We start from the raw sequence: 14,721 nt of genomic DNA, 5'->3' as shown, positions 1-14,721 counted from the left end.
CTGTCAAAACTACAATAGTCCACATCTGCCTTTGATGGTTTGTTCTATTCCTTCAAGGCATCCCTTTGAAATTCTGTTCAACTGCTTTAAATAGCATTTTAGTGTGTCCCTATGTTGTTTTGTCGTCCACTTGTTCATTTTCCTCAGCTGCTTTGAGGACACACTGCACACCATGCTGCGAAGCAGCAAGATTGAAGAAGTCTGTGTTTGCATACCATTTGTGCCTGTGTCATATCTTTAAGAAGTTGTTCTTGACATCTAGCCTCATTGACAAAGTCAGGATGTCCAAACGGCCCAAGGTCGCTGCGGTCACATTCTGAATTTCAGAGTGAATCTCAATGTCACATTTGACAGGATGTCATAGGGATGATGCTTAGCGATTGAGTCTTTGACTGTATGTCAAGATGTCGTTGGTTCCAATCTGGGCCTCCTCTATGTTCCTAAAGTTCCCCTTGAGAGAAATGGATTATCTTCTGGTAAAAGTGTCCAAGGACTGCGTTTCTGCAAAAGTCTGAGTAAAACTACAATGGACCAGTGAAAGTTCCACATCTGCCTTTGGTGGTTTGTTCTATTTCTTCAAGGTATCCCTTTGAAATTCTGTTCATCTGCTTTAAATAGCATTTTAGTGTGTCCCTGTGTTGTTTTGTCGTCCATTTGTTCATTTTCCTCAGTTGCTTTGAGGACACACTGCACACCATGCTGCGATGCAGCAAGATTTAAGAAGTCTGTGTTGGCAAACCTTTTCTGCATGTGTCATATTCTTAAGAAGTTGTTCTTGACACCTAGCCTCCTTGACAAAGTCAGGATGTCCAAACAGGCCAAGGTGATTCAGGCTGCAGACTTCTATGCAGTGTGGCCACAAATTCAAACATTGCTATCAATCTGTGGGGGTGTAGCTCAGTGGTAGAGCATTTGACTGCAGATCAAGAGGTCCCTTGTTCAAATCCAGGCACCCCCTATGTTCCACCAACTCCCTTTAAGAGATACAGGTGTAACATTGTCTAACGTCTTCTATCATGGTGAATAAGGTCTTAGATCTCGGTTCCTACAAAGGTTTCTGTCAAAACTACAATAGTCCACATCTGCCTTTGATGGTTTGTTCTATTCCTTCAAGGAATCCCTTTGAAATTCTGTTCAACTGCTTTAAATAGCATTTTAGTGTGTCCCTATGTTGTTTTGTCATCCACTTGTTCATTTTCCTCAGTTGCTTTGAGGACACAATGCACACCATGCTGCGATGCAGCAGAATTTCTGCATGTGTCATATCTTTAAGAAGTTGTTCTTGACATCTAGCCTCATTGACAAAGTCAGGATGTCCAAACGGCCCAAGGTCGCTGCAGTCACATTCTGAATTTCAGAGTGAATCTCAATGTCACATTTGACAGGATGTCATAGGGATGATGCTTAGCGATTGAGTCTTTGACTGTATGTCAAGATGTTGTTGGTTCCAATCTGGGCCTCCTCTATGTTCCTAAAGTTCCCCTTGAGAGAAATGGATTATCTTCTGGTAAAAGTGTCCAAGGACTGCGTTTCTGCAAAAGTCTGAGTAAAACTACAATGGACCAGTGAAAGTTCCACATCTGCCTTTGGTGGTTTGTTCTATTTCTTCAAGGTATCCCTTTGAAATTCTGTTCATCTGCTTTAAATAGCATTTTAGTGTGTCCCTATGTTGTTTTGTCGTCCATTTGTTCATTTTCCTCAGTTGCTTTGAGGACACACTGCACACCATGCTGCGATGCAGCAAGATTTAAGAAGTCTGTGTTGGCATACCTTTTCTGCATGTGTCATATTCTTAAGAAGTTGTTCTTGATACATAGCTTCTTTGACAAAGTCAGGATGTCCAAACAGGCCAAGGTGATGCAGGCTGCAGACTTCCATGCAGTGTGGCCACAAAATCAAACATTGCTAACAATCTGTGGGGGTGTAGCTCAGTGGTAGAGCATTTAACTGCAGATCAAGAGGTCCCTGGTTCTAATCCGGGCACCCTCTTTGTTCCACCACCTCCCTTTAAGAGATACAGGTGTAACAATGTCCAACATCTTCTATGATGGTGAATAAGGTCTTAGATCTCTGTTCCTACAAAGGTTTCTGTCAAACCTACAATAGTCCACATCTGCCTTTGATGGCTTGTTCTATTCCTTCAAGGAATCCCTTTGAAATTCTGTTCAACTGCTTTAAATTGCGATTTAGTGTGTCCCTATGTTGTTTTGTCGTCCACTTGTTCATTTTCCTCAGCTGCTTTGAGGACACACTGCACACCATGCTGCGAAGCAGCAAGATTGAAGAAGTCTGTGTTTGCATACCATTTGTGCCTGTGTCATATCTTTAAGAAGTTGTTCTTGACATCTAGCCTCATTGACAAAGTCAGGATGTCCAAACGGCCCATGGTCGCTGCGGTCACATTCTGAATTTCAGAGTGAATCTCAATGTCACATTTGACAGGATGTCATAGGGATGATGCTCAGTGGTAGAGCATTTGACTGCAGATCAAGAGGTCCCTGGTTCAAATCCGGGCACCCCCTTTGTTCCACCACCTCCCTTTAAGAGTTACAGGTTTAACAATGTCCAACATCTTCTATGATGGTGAATAAGGTCTTAGATCTCTGTTCCTACAAAGGTTTCTGTCAAAACTACAATAGTCCACATCTGCCTTTGATGGTTTGTTCTATTCCTTCAAGGAATCCCTTTGAAATTCTGTTCAACTGCTTTAAATAGCATTTTAGTGTGTCCCTATGTTGTTTTGTCATCCACTTGTTCATTTTCCTCAGTTGCTTTGAGGACACACTGCACACCATGCTGCGATGCAGCAGAGTTTCTGCATGTGTCATATCTTTAAGAAGTTGTTCTTGACATCTAGCCTCATTGACAAAGTCAGGATGTCCAAACGGCCCAAGGTCACTGCGGTCACATTCTGAATTTCAGAGTGAATCTCAATGTCACATTTGACAGGATGTCATAGGGATGATGCTTAGCGATTGAGTCTTTGACTGTATGTCAAGATGTCGTTGGTTCCAATCTGGGCCTCCTCTATGTTCCTAAAGTTCCCCTTGAGAGAAATGGATTATCTTCTGGTAAAAGTGTCCAAGGACTGCGTTTCTGCAAAAGTCTGAGTAAAACTACAATGGACCAGTGAAAGTTCCACATCTGCCTTTGGTGGTTTGTTCTATTTCTTCAAGGTATCCCTTTGAAATTCTGTTCATCTGCTTTAAATAGCATTTTAGTGTGTCCCTATGTTGTTTTGTCGTCCATTTGTTCATTTTCCTCAGTTGCTTTGAAGACACACTGCACACCATGCTGCGATGCAGGAAGATTTAAGAAGTCTGTGTTGGCAAACCTTTTCTGCATGTGTCATATTCTTAAGAAGTTGTTCTTGACACCTAGCCTCCTTGACAAAGTCAGGATGTCCAAACAGGCCAAGGTGATTCAGGCTGCAGACTTCTATGCAGTGTGGCCACAAAATCAAACATTGCTAACAATCTGTGGGGGTGTAGCTCAGTGGTAGAGCATTTGACTGCAGATCAAGAGGTCCCTGGTTCAAATCCAGGCACCCCCTTTGTTCCACCAACTCCCTTTAAGAGATACAGGTGTAACATTGTCTAACGTCTTCTATCATGGTGAATAAGGTCTTAGATCTCGGTTCCTACAAAGGTTTCTGTCAAAACTACAATAGTCCACATCTGCCTTTGATGGTTTGTTCTATTCCTTCAAGGAATCCCTTTGAAATTCTGTTCAACTGCTTTAAATAGCATTTTAGTGTGTCCCTATGTTGTTTTGTCATCCACTTGTTCATTTTCCTCAGTTGCTTTGAGGACACAATGCACACCATGCTGCGATGCAGCAGAATTTCTGCATGTGTCATATCTTTAAGAAGTTGTTCTTGACATCTAGCCTCATTGACAAAGTCAGGATGTCCAAACGGCCCAAGGTCGCTGCGGTCACATTCTGAATTTCAGAGTGAATCTCAATGTCACATTTGACAGGATGTCATAGGGATGATGCTTAGCGATTGAGTCTTTGACTGTATGTCAAGATGTTGTTGGTTCCAATCTGGGCCTCCTCTATGTTCCTAATGTTCCCCTTGAGAGAAATGGATTATCTTCTGGTAAAAGTGTCCAAGGACTGCGTTTCTGCAAAAGTCTGAGTAAAACTACAATGGACCAGTGAAAGTTCCACATCTGCCTTTGGTGGTTTGTTCTATTTCTTCAAGGTATCCCTTTAAAATTCTGTTCATCTGCTTTAAATAGCATTTTAGTGTGTCCCTATGTTGTTTTGTCGTCCATTTGTTCATTTTCCTCAGTTGCTTTGAGGACACACTGCACACCATGCTGCGATGCAGCAAGATTTAAGAAGTCTGTGTTGGCATACCTTTTCTGCATGTGTCATATTCTTAAGAAGTTGTTCTTGACACCTAGCCTCCTTGACAAAGTCAGGATGTCCAAACAGGCCAAGGTGATGCAGGCTGCAGACGTCCATGCAGTGTGGCCACAAAATCAAACATTGCTAACAACCTGTGGGGGTGTAGCTCAGTGGTAGAGCATTTGACTGCAGATCAAGAGGTCCCTGGTTCAAATCCGGGCACCCCCTTTGTTCCACCACCTCCCTTTAAGAGATACAGGTGTAACAATGTCCATCATATTCTATGATGGTGAATAAGGTCTTAGATCTCTGTTCCTACAAAGGTTTCTGTCAAACCTACAATAGTCCACATCTGCCTTTGATGGTTTGTTCTATTCCTTCAAGGAATCCCTTTGAAATTCTGTTCAACTGCTTTAAATTGCGATTTAGTGTGTCCCTATGTTGTTTTGTCGTCCACTTGTTCATTTTCCTCAGCTGCTTTGAGGACACACTGCACACCATGCTGCGAAGCAGCAAGATTGAAGAAGTCTGTGTTTGCATACCATTTGTGTCTGTGTCATATCTTTAAGAAGTTGTTCTTGACATCTAGCCTCATTGACAAAGTCAGGATGTCCAAACAGCCCATGGTCGCTGCGGTCACATTCTGAATTTCAGAGTGAATCTCAATGTCACATTTGACAGGATGTCATAGGGATGATGCTCAGTGGTAGAGCATTTGACTGCAGATCAAGAGGTCCCTGGTTCAAATCCGGGCACCCCCTTTGTTCCACCACCTCCCTTTAAGAGATACAGGTGTAACAATGTCCAACATCTTCTATGATGGTGAATACGGTCTTAGATCTCTGTTCCTATTGTAGATAAATTCTTTATCAAAAGGGCTTGCTGATATTAAGAGTCTGCAGACAGAGGTCTCTAATGATCCTTTATTCGGCCGACCAGGGGGACACCCCTTCAGGATAAAAGACCACGTACATTCATTTCTCCAAGCTTATATAGCCTGCCTGTCACTATTTCTGTACACACACACACAGCCTTTTAGGGCTGACTGGTAATTAGTTGACATCACTTTGATATCATGTTATAATGTCATACTATTAATATTGTGCTGACCAGGGCCACTGCACCTGTTGTTTTTCAACTCTGATGTATTAATACTTCCACATTTCCCCCTTTCAAATATTTCAGAGTAATCGTCCCTAAGACGATACTCTGAAACTTACAATAGGGAAACCTTTTCACGCACACTTGTCCACACACGCAGGTCTCAAGCATAACATAGGAGCCAATCTGAACCTCCCGTACGAGGGCGAAAAAACCCCGAAGGGAGAAAAAATTCCCCCGTGCCCCCCCTCTGGGCGAGCACCGGTAACTTTCGATCTTACTTGACACTCAGGCACGGGTAGGCCAGTGGACCCCTGCATGAGACCTTCTAAGTACTATGACAGAAAGTAACCATACACACACAACAAAGAAACTCCATTACAATCTGTTTCCACAAGGATAACCTATTACAGAAGATTTCTGACTACAAAAAACCACACGTGAATAACACAAGATAGAGTCTTTTTCCAGTCCGGAGGCACACAGGAGTGTTGGGTCACCAGCCTTTCGTCACAGGCTGCCGACCCTTTGTCCCTCCGACTGTAGTTCTATTGAGACGTCACAGGTCCAACTCAGTACGGACCAATTGGGCAGCCATGATGAAGGATGTCTGTCTCTTGAGACTCGTACTCCATGCTCTCCTCAGGGCGGGAACGATGCACATGCCAAACAAGAAAAGAAGGATCAGAACCAAAGCTGACCCAACTCCCACCTTTATCAATACATTTTTCCAGTCAGCCATTAACTGGTCCAACCAATCAAGGGACCAGTCGCTCTTCCCAGCATGCTCTCGCACCTCCCTTCCCACCCGTATTATCTCATCCATGGCCGATGTAAAGGAACCATCTGGCGCTGTGTTAGCCGGAATAAAGGTACAACAGTCTTCCCCGAACATTTGACATATTCCACCCTTATCCGCCAGAAGCCAATCTAGTGCTTGCCGGTTCTGTAGTGCGAGTCTGCTAGTCTCATGCAGCTGTTCTCCTAGCGCACTTAGTCCCTCGATGGTGTGGTTAAACAACCGCTGTTGATTATAATATATATAATTTATCCAGTTAACATTTTTATTCACAGTTATCCATGGTAGTATAGATTCTATGCCGGCCACTACTTCATTCCTGGCCGAAAATTCCACAGGAATCCCTTTAGCAATTCCAATTGCATCCCGATATACCCCATGAGAACCCGAGACCTGACGCCTACTCCTACGCAGCGCGCCCTTGTCTCGTTTTAAGTGAAGAATATTATTTACACCATTGTATACTACCATAGCTGGCACCTTTAAGCGAACAGTAGCACACAACCCCACCCAAGAGGGGGGTAGGGTGCTACGTAGCAGATTATTTCCACATAACCAGAAGCTATCAGCGACCGCGTGTGATTGGTCTCCGAACCTAAGTAGGGTTGGAACCGTGATAGACATATTCTGACAGTCCTGATGTGGGGGCTCCGGGTTTTCAAACCATACTGCTTTAGTTATGAAGAGAGGAGACATACCAGACTCTGGGAACCATGATAATACCCATGTGACATTACATCTTACCGTCGTGTTCCCCACCATTATCCCATTTTGCTGGAGAAATCCTCCGCTGGCAAAACACTCGTATGCGGCGTTATAGTCCACCTCGTAAACCGTGGGAGGGGCCATGGCGGTATTTGCCACCTGGTAAGGTTCACACAATTCCTGGATTTTGTAACCCCTATATTTATTCAAATAACCATGCATCCTCTGGGCCCCATAAAGTAATCTACACTTCATACCACACATCGGGAGCCCGAAGAAAGCATTCGTCGTTGTAGACTTGAACGCTTCCTCTTCACACACTCGGCGTTGTTCCTGGGCACACTCCCAAGAGTTGTACTTATCTGGGACAACAACCGGAGGGGCTCCAGGCGCCTTTGAGCACCATATGCATTCTTCCGATGTCATTTCCTTTACTGACAGCCAAGCCCAGCGATACCAAGTGTTGGCCATCGCTTCCTTACATAAGTAATCTTTACTAGGTCTAAACCCTCGTACTTCCGGTTGCCCCTTTACATTCTTGACCTCCCCCCCCTTTAATGTTTTATCATGATAACTATTTACCAAAGTATCTAACCCTTGAGGGGGAAGGGTGAATGACTCAACCACCCCATTGTCTGGTTGGCCATCAGTAACCACGGTGGGCTGCGGTTCAGGTGTAAAATCAACTTTATTCACAACAGGGGTGTTAACTGTGGTCTGGTAAGAACTTACAACCTTCCCAATCTCTAATAGACCTTCCAGTGTGTTCCATGCAGCAGCCCATACCTGGTCAACCATTAAGGATGTTATACGTGCTAAGTGTTCATACCCCAGTCCTCCTGGTACTGACTGATGGTTACCTATTCCTGCCTGTGGGCGTGGAGTAGTGATTGTTACAAGACCAACCTTATCCAGCTCCTGGACCAGAGCCGCAGCTGGAGGGGGAGTGGGCTCCTCCTTTACAAAGTGAACTCCCCATTTCTTGGCAGTTGCAGCTGTGGTAACATAAACACTTAAGTCTGAGCCCAGAGGGTCTAGCCTGGACCCCAAAGCCTCTCCTCCCTGTGCACCGTGTTCATCATCCATTCCAGGATTTACTGGAATGTTATGCCCCTCTACATCTTGTTCCTTAATTGATCTTACTTTCCGCCTATGTTGTGCCAAAAGGGCAACATCTGTCCGAAATACTGAGTCACGGGCAGTGTGTAGACGTGTGCGGGTGCATGCCGGCAAGAGACCTGACTGATAATGACATTTGGCATGTGAGTCGTACTCCCCTTGGTCACTGAGGTCGCTCCCTCGTTGCGCAGTTGCCCCTCTGTTTCCTTGAGAAGGCCCTGGTGATGGGACGACGTGGTGGCTGTTGCTTTGGGTCCGGATTGGTTGAATTGGCCCTGCCGAGATCCCTGTCCCGCCCAGAAGAAGAAACCAAAGGAATGTCAAACTCAACATCATCGGGCGGCAACTCTGAATCTGCCCTGACAGGACAATCTTCGTCAGATGCATGCGAGGCGATACTTCCCCTTTTGGGGGACTGGTCATTTGAGAACACTGTACAATCCGACCAGTCCCCAGGGTCCGTTTTGCAGTTGTTGGTCGTAGGTGCCAACGAACAATGGTTCAGATGATGCCAAGCAACGCTCCCTTCGACCTGGACCGAAGTCGGTGTGGCACGGACCACCGTGTAAGGACCTCGGCGTCTAGGAGTGTTCCACTTCCTTCAAAACTCCTTAATGTACACCTTATCCCCGGGCACCACTGGACCAGATGTCACAGAGACAGGTTTTGGCTCGTTCGCTTTTTCCTGAAAATAAATTGCTTTATGGATAGCAAACCCTCCTACAAAGGTTTCTGTCAAACCTACAATAGTCCACATCTGCCTTTGATGGTTTGTTCTATTCCTTCAAGGAATCCCTTTGAAATTCTGTTCAACTGCTTTAAATTGCGATTTAGTGTGTCCCTATGTTGTTTTGTCGTCCACTTGTTCATTTTCCTCAGCTGCTTTGAGGCCACACTGCACACCATGCTGCGAAGCAGCAAGATTGAAGAAGTCTGTGTTTGCATACCATTTGTGCCTGTGTCATATTCTTAAGAAGTTGTTCTTGACATCTAGCCTCATTGACAAAGTCAGGATGTCCAAACGGCCCATGGTCGCTGCGGTCACATTCTGAATTTCAGAGTGAATCTCAATGTCACATTTGACAGGATGTCATAGGGATGATGCTTAGCGATTGAGTCTTTGACTGTATGTCAAGATGTCGTTGGTTCCAATCTGGGCCTCCTCTATGTTCCTAAAGTTCCCCTTGAGAGAAATGGATTATCTTCTGGTAAAAGTGTCCAAGGACTGCGTTTCTGCAAAAGTCTGAGTAAAACTACAATGGACCAGTGAAAGTTCCACATCTGCCTTTGGTGGTTTGTTCTATTTCTTCAAGGTATCCCTTTGAAATTCTGTTCATCTGCTTTAAATAGCATTTTAGTGTGTCCCTATGTTGTTTTGTCATCCATTTGTTCATTTTCCTCAGCTGCTTTGAGGACACACTGCACACCATGCTGCGATGCAGCAAGATTGAAGAAGTCTGTGTTGGCAAACCTTTTCTGCATGTGTCATATTCTTAAGAAGTTGTTCTTGACACCTAGCCTCCTTGACAAAGTCAGGATGTCCAAACAGGCCAAGGTGATGCAGGCTGCAGACTTCCATGCAGTGTGGCCACAAAATCAAACATTGCTAACAATCTGTGGGGGTGTAGCTCAGTGGTAGAGCATTTGACTGCAGATCAAGAGGTCCCTGGTTCAAATCCGGGCACCCCCTTTGTTCCACCACCTCCCTTCAAGAGATACAGGTGTAACAATGTCCAACATCTTCTGTGATGGTGAATAAGGTCTTAGATCTCTGTTCCTACAAAGGTTTCTGTCAAACCTACAATAGTCCACATCTGCCTTTGATGGTTTGTTCTATTCCTTCAAGGAATCCCTTTGAAATTCTGTTCAACTGCTTTAAATTGCGATTTAGTGTGTCCCTATGTTGTTTTGTCGTCCACTTGTTCATTTTCCTCAGCTGCTTTGAGGACACACTGCACACCATGCTGCGAAGCAGCAAGATTGAAGAAGTCTGTGTTTGCATACCATTTGTGCCTGTGTCATATTCTTAAGAAGTTGTTCTTGACATCTAGCCTCATTGACAAAGTCAGGATGTCCAAACGGCCCAAGGTCGCTGCGGTCACATTCTGAATTTCAGAGTGAATCTCAATGTCACATTTGACAGGATGTCATAGGGATGATGCTTAGCGATTGAGTCTTTGACTGTATGTCAAGATGTCGTTGGTTCCAATCTGGGCCTCCTCTATGTTCCTAAAGTTCCCCTTGAGAGAAATGGATTATCTTCTGGTAAAAGTGTCCAAGGACTGCGTTTCTGCAAAAGTCTGAGTAAAACTACAATGGACCAGTGAAAGTTCCACATCTGCCTTTGGTGGTTTGTTCTATTTCTTCAAGGTATCCCTTTGAAATTCTGTTCATCTGCTTTAAATAGCATTTTAGTGTGTCCCTATGTTGTTTTGTCATCCATTTGTTCATTTTCCTCAGTTGCTTTGAGGACACACTGCACACCATGCTGCGATGCAGCAAGATTTAAGAAGTCTGTGTTGGCATACCTTTTCTGCATGTGTCATATTCTTAAGAAGTTGTTCTTGACACCTAGCCTCCTTGACAAAGTCAGGATGTCCAAACAGGCCAAGGTGATTCAGGCTGCAGACTTCCATGCAGTGTGGCCACAAAATCAAACATTGCTAACAACCTGTGGGGGTGTAGCTCAGTGGTAGAGCATTTGACTGCAAATCAAGAGGTCCCTGGTTCAAATCCGGGCACCCCCTTTGTTCCACCACCTCCCTTTAAGAGATACAGGTGTAACAATGTCCAACATCTTCTATGATGGTGAATAAGGTCTTAGATCTCTGTTCCTACAAAGGTTTCTGTCAAACCTACAATAGTCCACATCTGCCTTTGATGGTTTGTTCTATTCCTTCAAGGAATCCCTTTGAAATTCTGTTCAACTGCTTTAAATTGCGATTTAGTGTGTCCCTATGTTGTTTTGTCGTCCACTTGTTCATTTTCCTCAGCTGCTTTGAGGACACACTGCACACCATGCTGCGAAGCAGCAAGATTGAAGAAGTCTGTGTTTGCATACCATTTGTGCCTGTGTCATATTCTTAAGAAGTTGTTCTTGACATCTAGCCTCATTGACAAAGTCAGGATGTCCAAACGGCCCATGGTCGCTGCGGTCACATTCTGAATTTCAGAGTGAATCTCAATGTCACATTTGACAGGATGTCATAGGGATGATGCTTAGCGATTGAGTCTTTGACTGTATGTCAAGATGTCGTTGGTTCCAATCTGGGCCTCCTCTATGTTCCTAAAGTTCCCCTTGAGAGAAATGGATTATCTTCTGGTAAAAGTGTCCAAGGACTGCGTTTCTGCAAAAGTCTGAGTAAAACTACAATGGACCAGTGAAAGTTCCACATCTGCCTTTGGTGGTTTGTTCTATTTCTTCAAGGTATCCCTTTGAAATTCTGTTCATCTGCTTTAAATAGCATTTTAGTGTGTCCCTATGTTGTTTTGTCATCCATTTGTTCATTTTCCTCAGCTGCTTTGAGGACACACTGCACACCATGCTGCGATGCAGCAAGATTGAAGAAGTCTGTGTTGGCAAACCTTTTCTGCATGTGTCATATTCTTAAGAAGTTGTTCTTGACACCTAGCCTCCTTGACAAAGTCAGGATGTCCAAACAGGCCAAGGTGATTCAGGCTGCAGACTTCTATGCAGTGTGGCCACAAATTCAAACATTGCTATCAATCTGTGGGGGTGTAGCTCAGTGGTAGAGCATTTGACTGCAGATCAAGAGGTCCCTTGTTCAAATCCAGGCACCCCCTTTGTTCCACCAACTCCCTTTAAGAGATACAGGTGTAACATTGTCCAACGTCTTCTATCATGGTGAATAAGGTCTTAGATCTCGGTTCCTACAAAGGTTTCTGTCAAAACTACAATAGTCCACATCTGCCTTTGATGGTTTGTTCTATTCCTTCAAGGAATCACTTTGAAATTCTGTTCAACTGCTTTAAATAGCATTTTAGTGTGTCCCTATGTTGTTTTGTCGTCCACTTGTTCATTTTCCTCAGTTGCTTTGAGGACACACTGCACACCATGCTGCGATGCAGCAAAATTTCTGCATGTGTCATATCTTTAAGAAGTTGTTCTTGACATCTAGCCTCATTGACAAAGTCAGGATGTCCAAACGGCCCAAGGTCGCTGCGGTCACATTCTGAATTTCAGAGTGAATCTCAATGTCACATTTGACAGGATGTCATAGGGATGATGCTTAGCGATTGAGTCTTTGACTGTATGTCAAGATGTCGTTGGTTCCAATCTGGGCCTCCTCTATGTTCCTAAAGTTCCCCTTGAGAGAAATGGATTATCTTCTGGTAAAAGTGTCCAAGGACTGCGTTTCTGCAAAAGTCTGACTAAAACTACAATGGACCAGTGAAAGTTCCACATCTGCCTTTGGTGGTTTGTTCTATTTCTTCAAGGTATCCCTTTGAAATTCTGTTCATCTGCTTTAAATAGCATTTTAGTGTGTCCCTATGTTGTTTTGTCGTCCATTTGTTCATTTTCCTCAGTTGCTTTGAGGACACACTGCACACCATGCTGCGATGCAGCAAGATTTAAGAAGTCTGTGTTGGCATACCTTTTCTGCATGTGTCATATTCTTAAGAAGTTGTTCTTGACACCTAGCCTCCTTGACAAAGTCAGGATGTCCAAACAGGCCAAGGTGATTCAGGCTGCAGACTTCCATGCAGTGTGGCCACAAAATCAAACATTGTTAACAATCTGTGGGGGTGTAGCTCAGTGGTAGAGCATTTGACTGCAGATCAAGAGGTCCCTGGTTCAAATCCGGGCACCCCCTTTGTTCCACCACCTCCCTTCAAGAGATACAGGTGTAACAATGTCCAACATCTTCTATGATGGTGAATAAGGTATTAGATCTCTGTTCCTACAAAGGTTTCTGTCAAACCTACAATAGTCCACATCTGCCTTTGATGGTTTGTTCTATTCCTTCAAGGAATCCCTTTGAAATTCTGCTCAACTGCTTTAAATTGCGATTTAGTGTGTCCCTATGTTGTTTTGTCGTCCACTTGTTCATTTTCCTCAGCTGCTTTGAGGACACACTGCACACCATGCTGCGATGCAGCAAGATTTAAGAAGTCTGTGTTGGCAAACCTTTTCTGCATGTGTCATATTCTTAAGAAGTTGTTCTTGACACCTAGCCTCCTTGACAAAGTCAGGATGTCCAAACAGGCCAAGGTGATTCAGGCTGCAGACTTCTATGCAGTGTGGCCACAAATTCAAACATTGCTATCAATCTGTGGGGGTGTAGCTCAGTGGTAGAGCATTTGACTGCAGATCAAGAGGTCCCTTGTTCAAATCGAGGCACCCCCTTTGTTCCACCAACTCCCTTTAAGAGATACAGGTGTAACATTGTCCAACGTCTTCTATCATGGTGAATAAGGTCTTAGATCTCGGTTCCTACAAAGGTTTCTGTCAAAACTACAATAGTCCACATCTGCCTTTGATGGTTTGTTCTATTCCTTCAAGGAAACCCTTTGAAATTCTGTTCAACTGCTTTAAATAGCATTTTAGTGTGTCCCTATGTTGTTTTGTCGTCCACTTGTTCATTTTCCTCAGTTGCTTTGAGGACACACTGCACACCATGCTGCGATGCAGCAAAATTTCTGCATGTGTCATATCTTTAAGAAGTTGTTCTTGACATCTAGCCTCATTGACAAAGTCAGGATGTCCAAACGGCCCAAGGTCGCTGCGGTCACATTCTGAATTTCAGAGTGAATCTCAATGTCACATTTGACAGGATGTCATAGGGATGATGCTTAGCGATTGAGTCTTTGACTGTATGTCAAGATGTCGTTGGTTCCAATCTGGGCCTCCTCTATGTTCCTAAAGTTCCCCTTGAGAGAAATGGATTATCTTCTGGTAAAAGTGTCCAAGGACTGCGTTTCTGCAAAAGTCTGAGTAAAACTACAATGGACCAGTGAAAGTTCCACATCTGCCTTTGGTGGTTTGTTCTATTTCTTCAAGGTATCCCTTTGAAATTCTGTTCATCTGCTTTAAATAGCATTTTAGTGTGTCCCTATGTTGTTTTGTCGTCCATTTGTTCATTTTCCTCAGTTGCTTTGAGGACACACTGCACACCATGCTGCGATGCAGCAAGATTTCTGCATGTGTCATATCTTTAAGAAGTTGTTCTTGACATCTAGCCTCATTGACAAAGTCAGGATGTCCAACCGGCCCAAGGTCGCTGCGGTCACATTCTGAATTTCAGAGTGAATCTCAATGTCACATTAGACAGGATGTAATAGGGATGATGCTTAGCGGTTGAGTCTTTGACTGTATGTCAAGATGTCGTTGGTTCCAATCTGGGCCTCCTCTATGTTCCTAAAGTTCCCCTTGAGAAATGGATGATCTTCTGTTAAAAGTGTCCAAGGACTGCGTTTCTGCAAAAGTCTGAGTAAAACTACAATGGACCAGTGAAAGTTCCACATCTGCCTTTGGTGGTTTGTTCTATTCCTTCAAGGAATCCCTTTGAAATTCTGTTCAACTGCTTTAAATAGCATTTTAGTGTGTCCCTATCTTCTTCTGTCGTCCACCTGTTCATTTTCCTCAGCTGCTTTGAGGACACACTGCACACCATGCTGCG

The 14,721-nt window shown here is 44.0% G+C and overlaps 11 non-coding genes across 11 annotated transcripts; all 11 read left to right on the top strand.

The window, feature by feature from the left end:
• Positions 1-886: 886 nt before the first annotated feature.
• Positions 887-958, top strand: trnac-gca. The gene has a single exon. It is a non-coding gene; the product is annotated as a tRNA-Cys (tRNA).
• Positions 959-1,917: 959 nt separating this feature from the next.
• Positions 1,918-1,989, top strand: trnac-gca. Its single transcript has one exon. It is a non-coding gene; the product is annotated as a tRNA-Cys (tRNA).
• A 461-nt stretch (positions 1,990-2,450) lies between these two features.
• On the top strand, positions 2,451-2,522 carry trnac-gca. Its single transcript has one exon. It is a non-coding gene; the product is annotated as a tRNA-Cys (tRNA).
• A 959-nt stretch (positions 2,523-3,481) lies between these two features.
• Positions 3,482-3,553, top strand: trnac-gca. The gene has a single exon. It is a non-coding gene; the product is annotated as a tRNA-Cys (tRNA).
• Positions 3,554-4,512: 959 nt separating this feature from the next.
• On the top strand, positions 4,513-4,584 carry trnac-gca. Its single transcript has one exon. It is a non-coding gene; the product is annotated as a tRNA-Cys (tRNA).
• A 461-nt stretch (positions 4,585-5,045) lies between these two features.
• trnac-gca lies at positions 5,046-5,117 on the top strand. Its single transcript has one exon. It is a non-coding gene; the product is annotated as a tRNA-Cys (tRNA).
• Positions 5,118-9,698: 4,581 nt separating this feature from the next.
• On the top strand, positions 9,699-9,770 carry trnac-gca. Its single transcript has one exon. It is a non-coding gene; the product is annotated as a tRNA-Cys (tRNA).
• A 985-nt stretch (positions 9,771-10,755) lies between these two features.
• Positions 10,756-10,827, top strand: trnac-gca. Its single transcript has one exon. It is a non-coding gene; the product is annotated as a tRNA-Cys (tRNA).
• Positions 10,828-11,812: 985 nt separating this feature from the next.
• trnac-gca lies at positions 11,813-11,884 on the top strand. The gene has a single exon. It is a non-coding gene; the product is annotated as a tRNA-Cys (tRNA).
• A 959-nt stretch (positions 11,885-12,843) lies between these two features.
• trnac-gca lies at positions 12,844-12,915 on the top strand. Its single transcript has one exon. It is a non-coding gene; the product is annotated as a tRNA-Cys (tRNA).
• Positions 12,916-13,376: 461 nt separating this feature from the next.
• On the top strand, positions 13,377-13,448 carry trnac-gca. The gene has a single exon. It is a non-coding gene; the product is annotated as a tRNA-Cys (tRNA).
• The last annotated feature ends 1,273 nt before the right edge of the window (positions 13,449-14,721 follow it).

The sequence above is a fragment of the Melanotaenia boesemani genome, chromosome 17 (assembly GCF_017639745.1).
Source record: "Melanotaenia boesemani isolate fMelBoe1 chromosome 17, fMelBoe1.pri, whole genome shotgun sequence".
NCBI classification, from domain to species: Eukaryota; Metazoa; Chordata; class Actinopteri; order Atheriniformes; family Melanotaeniidae; genus Melanotaenia; species Melanotaenia boesemani.
This window is presented reverse-complemented; position numbering and strand designations above follow the sequence as displayed.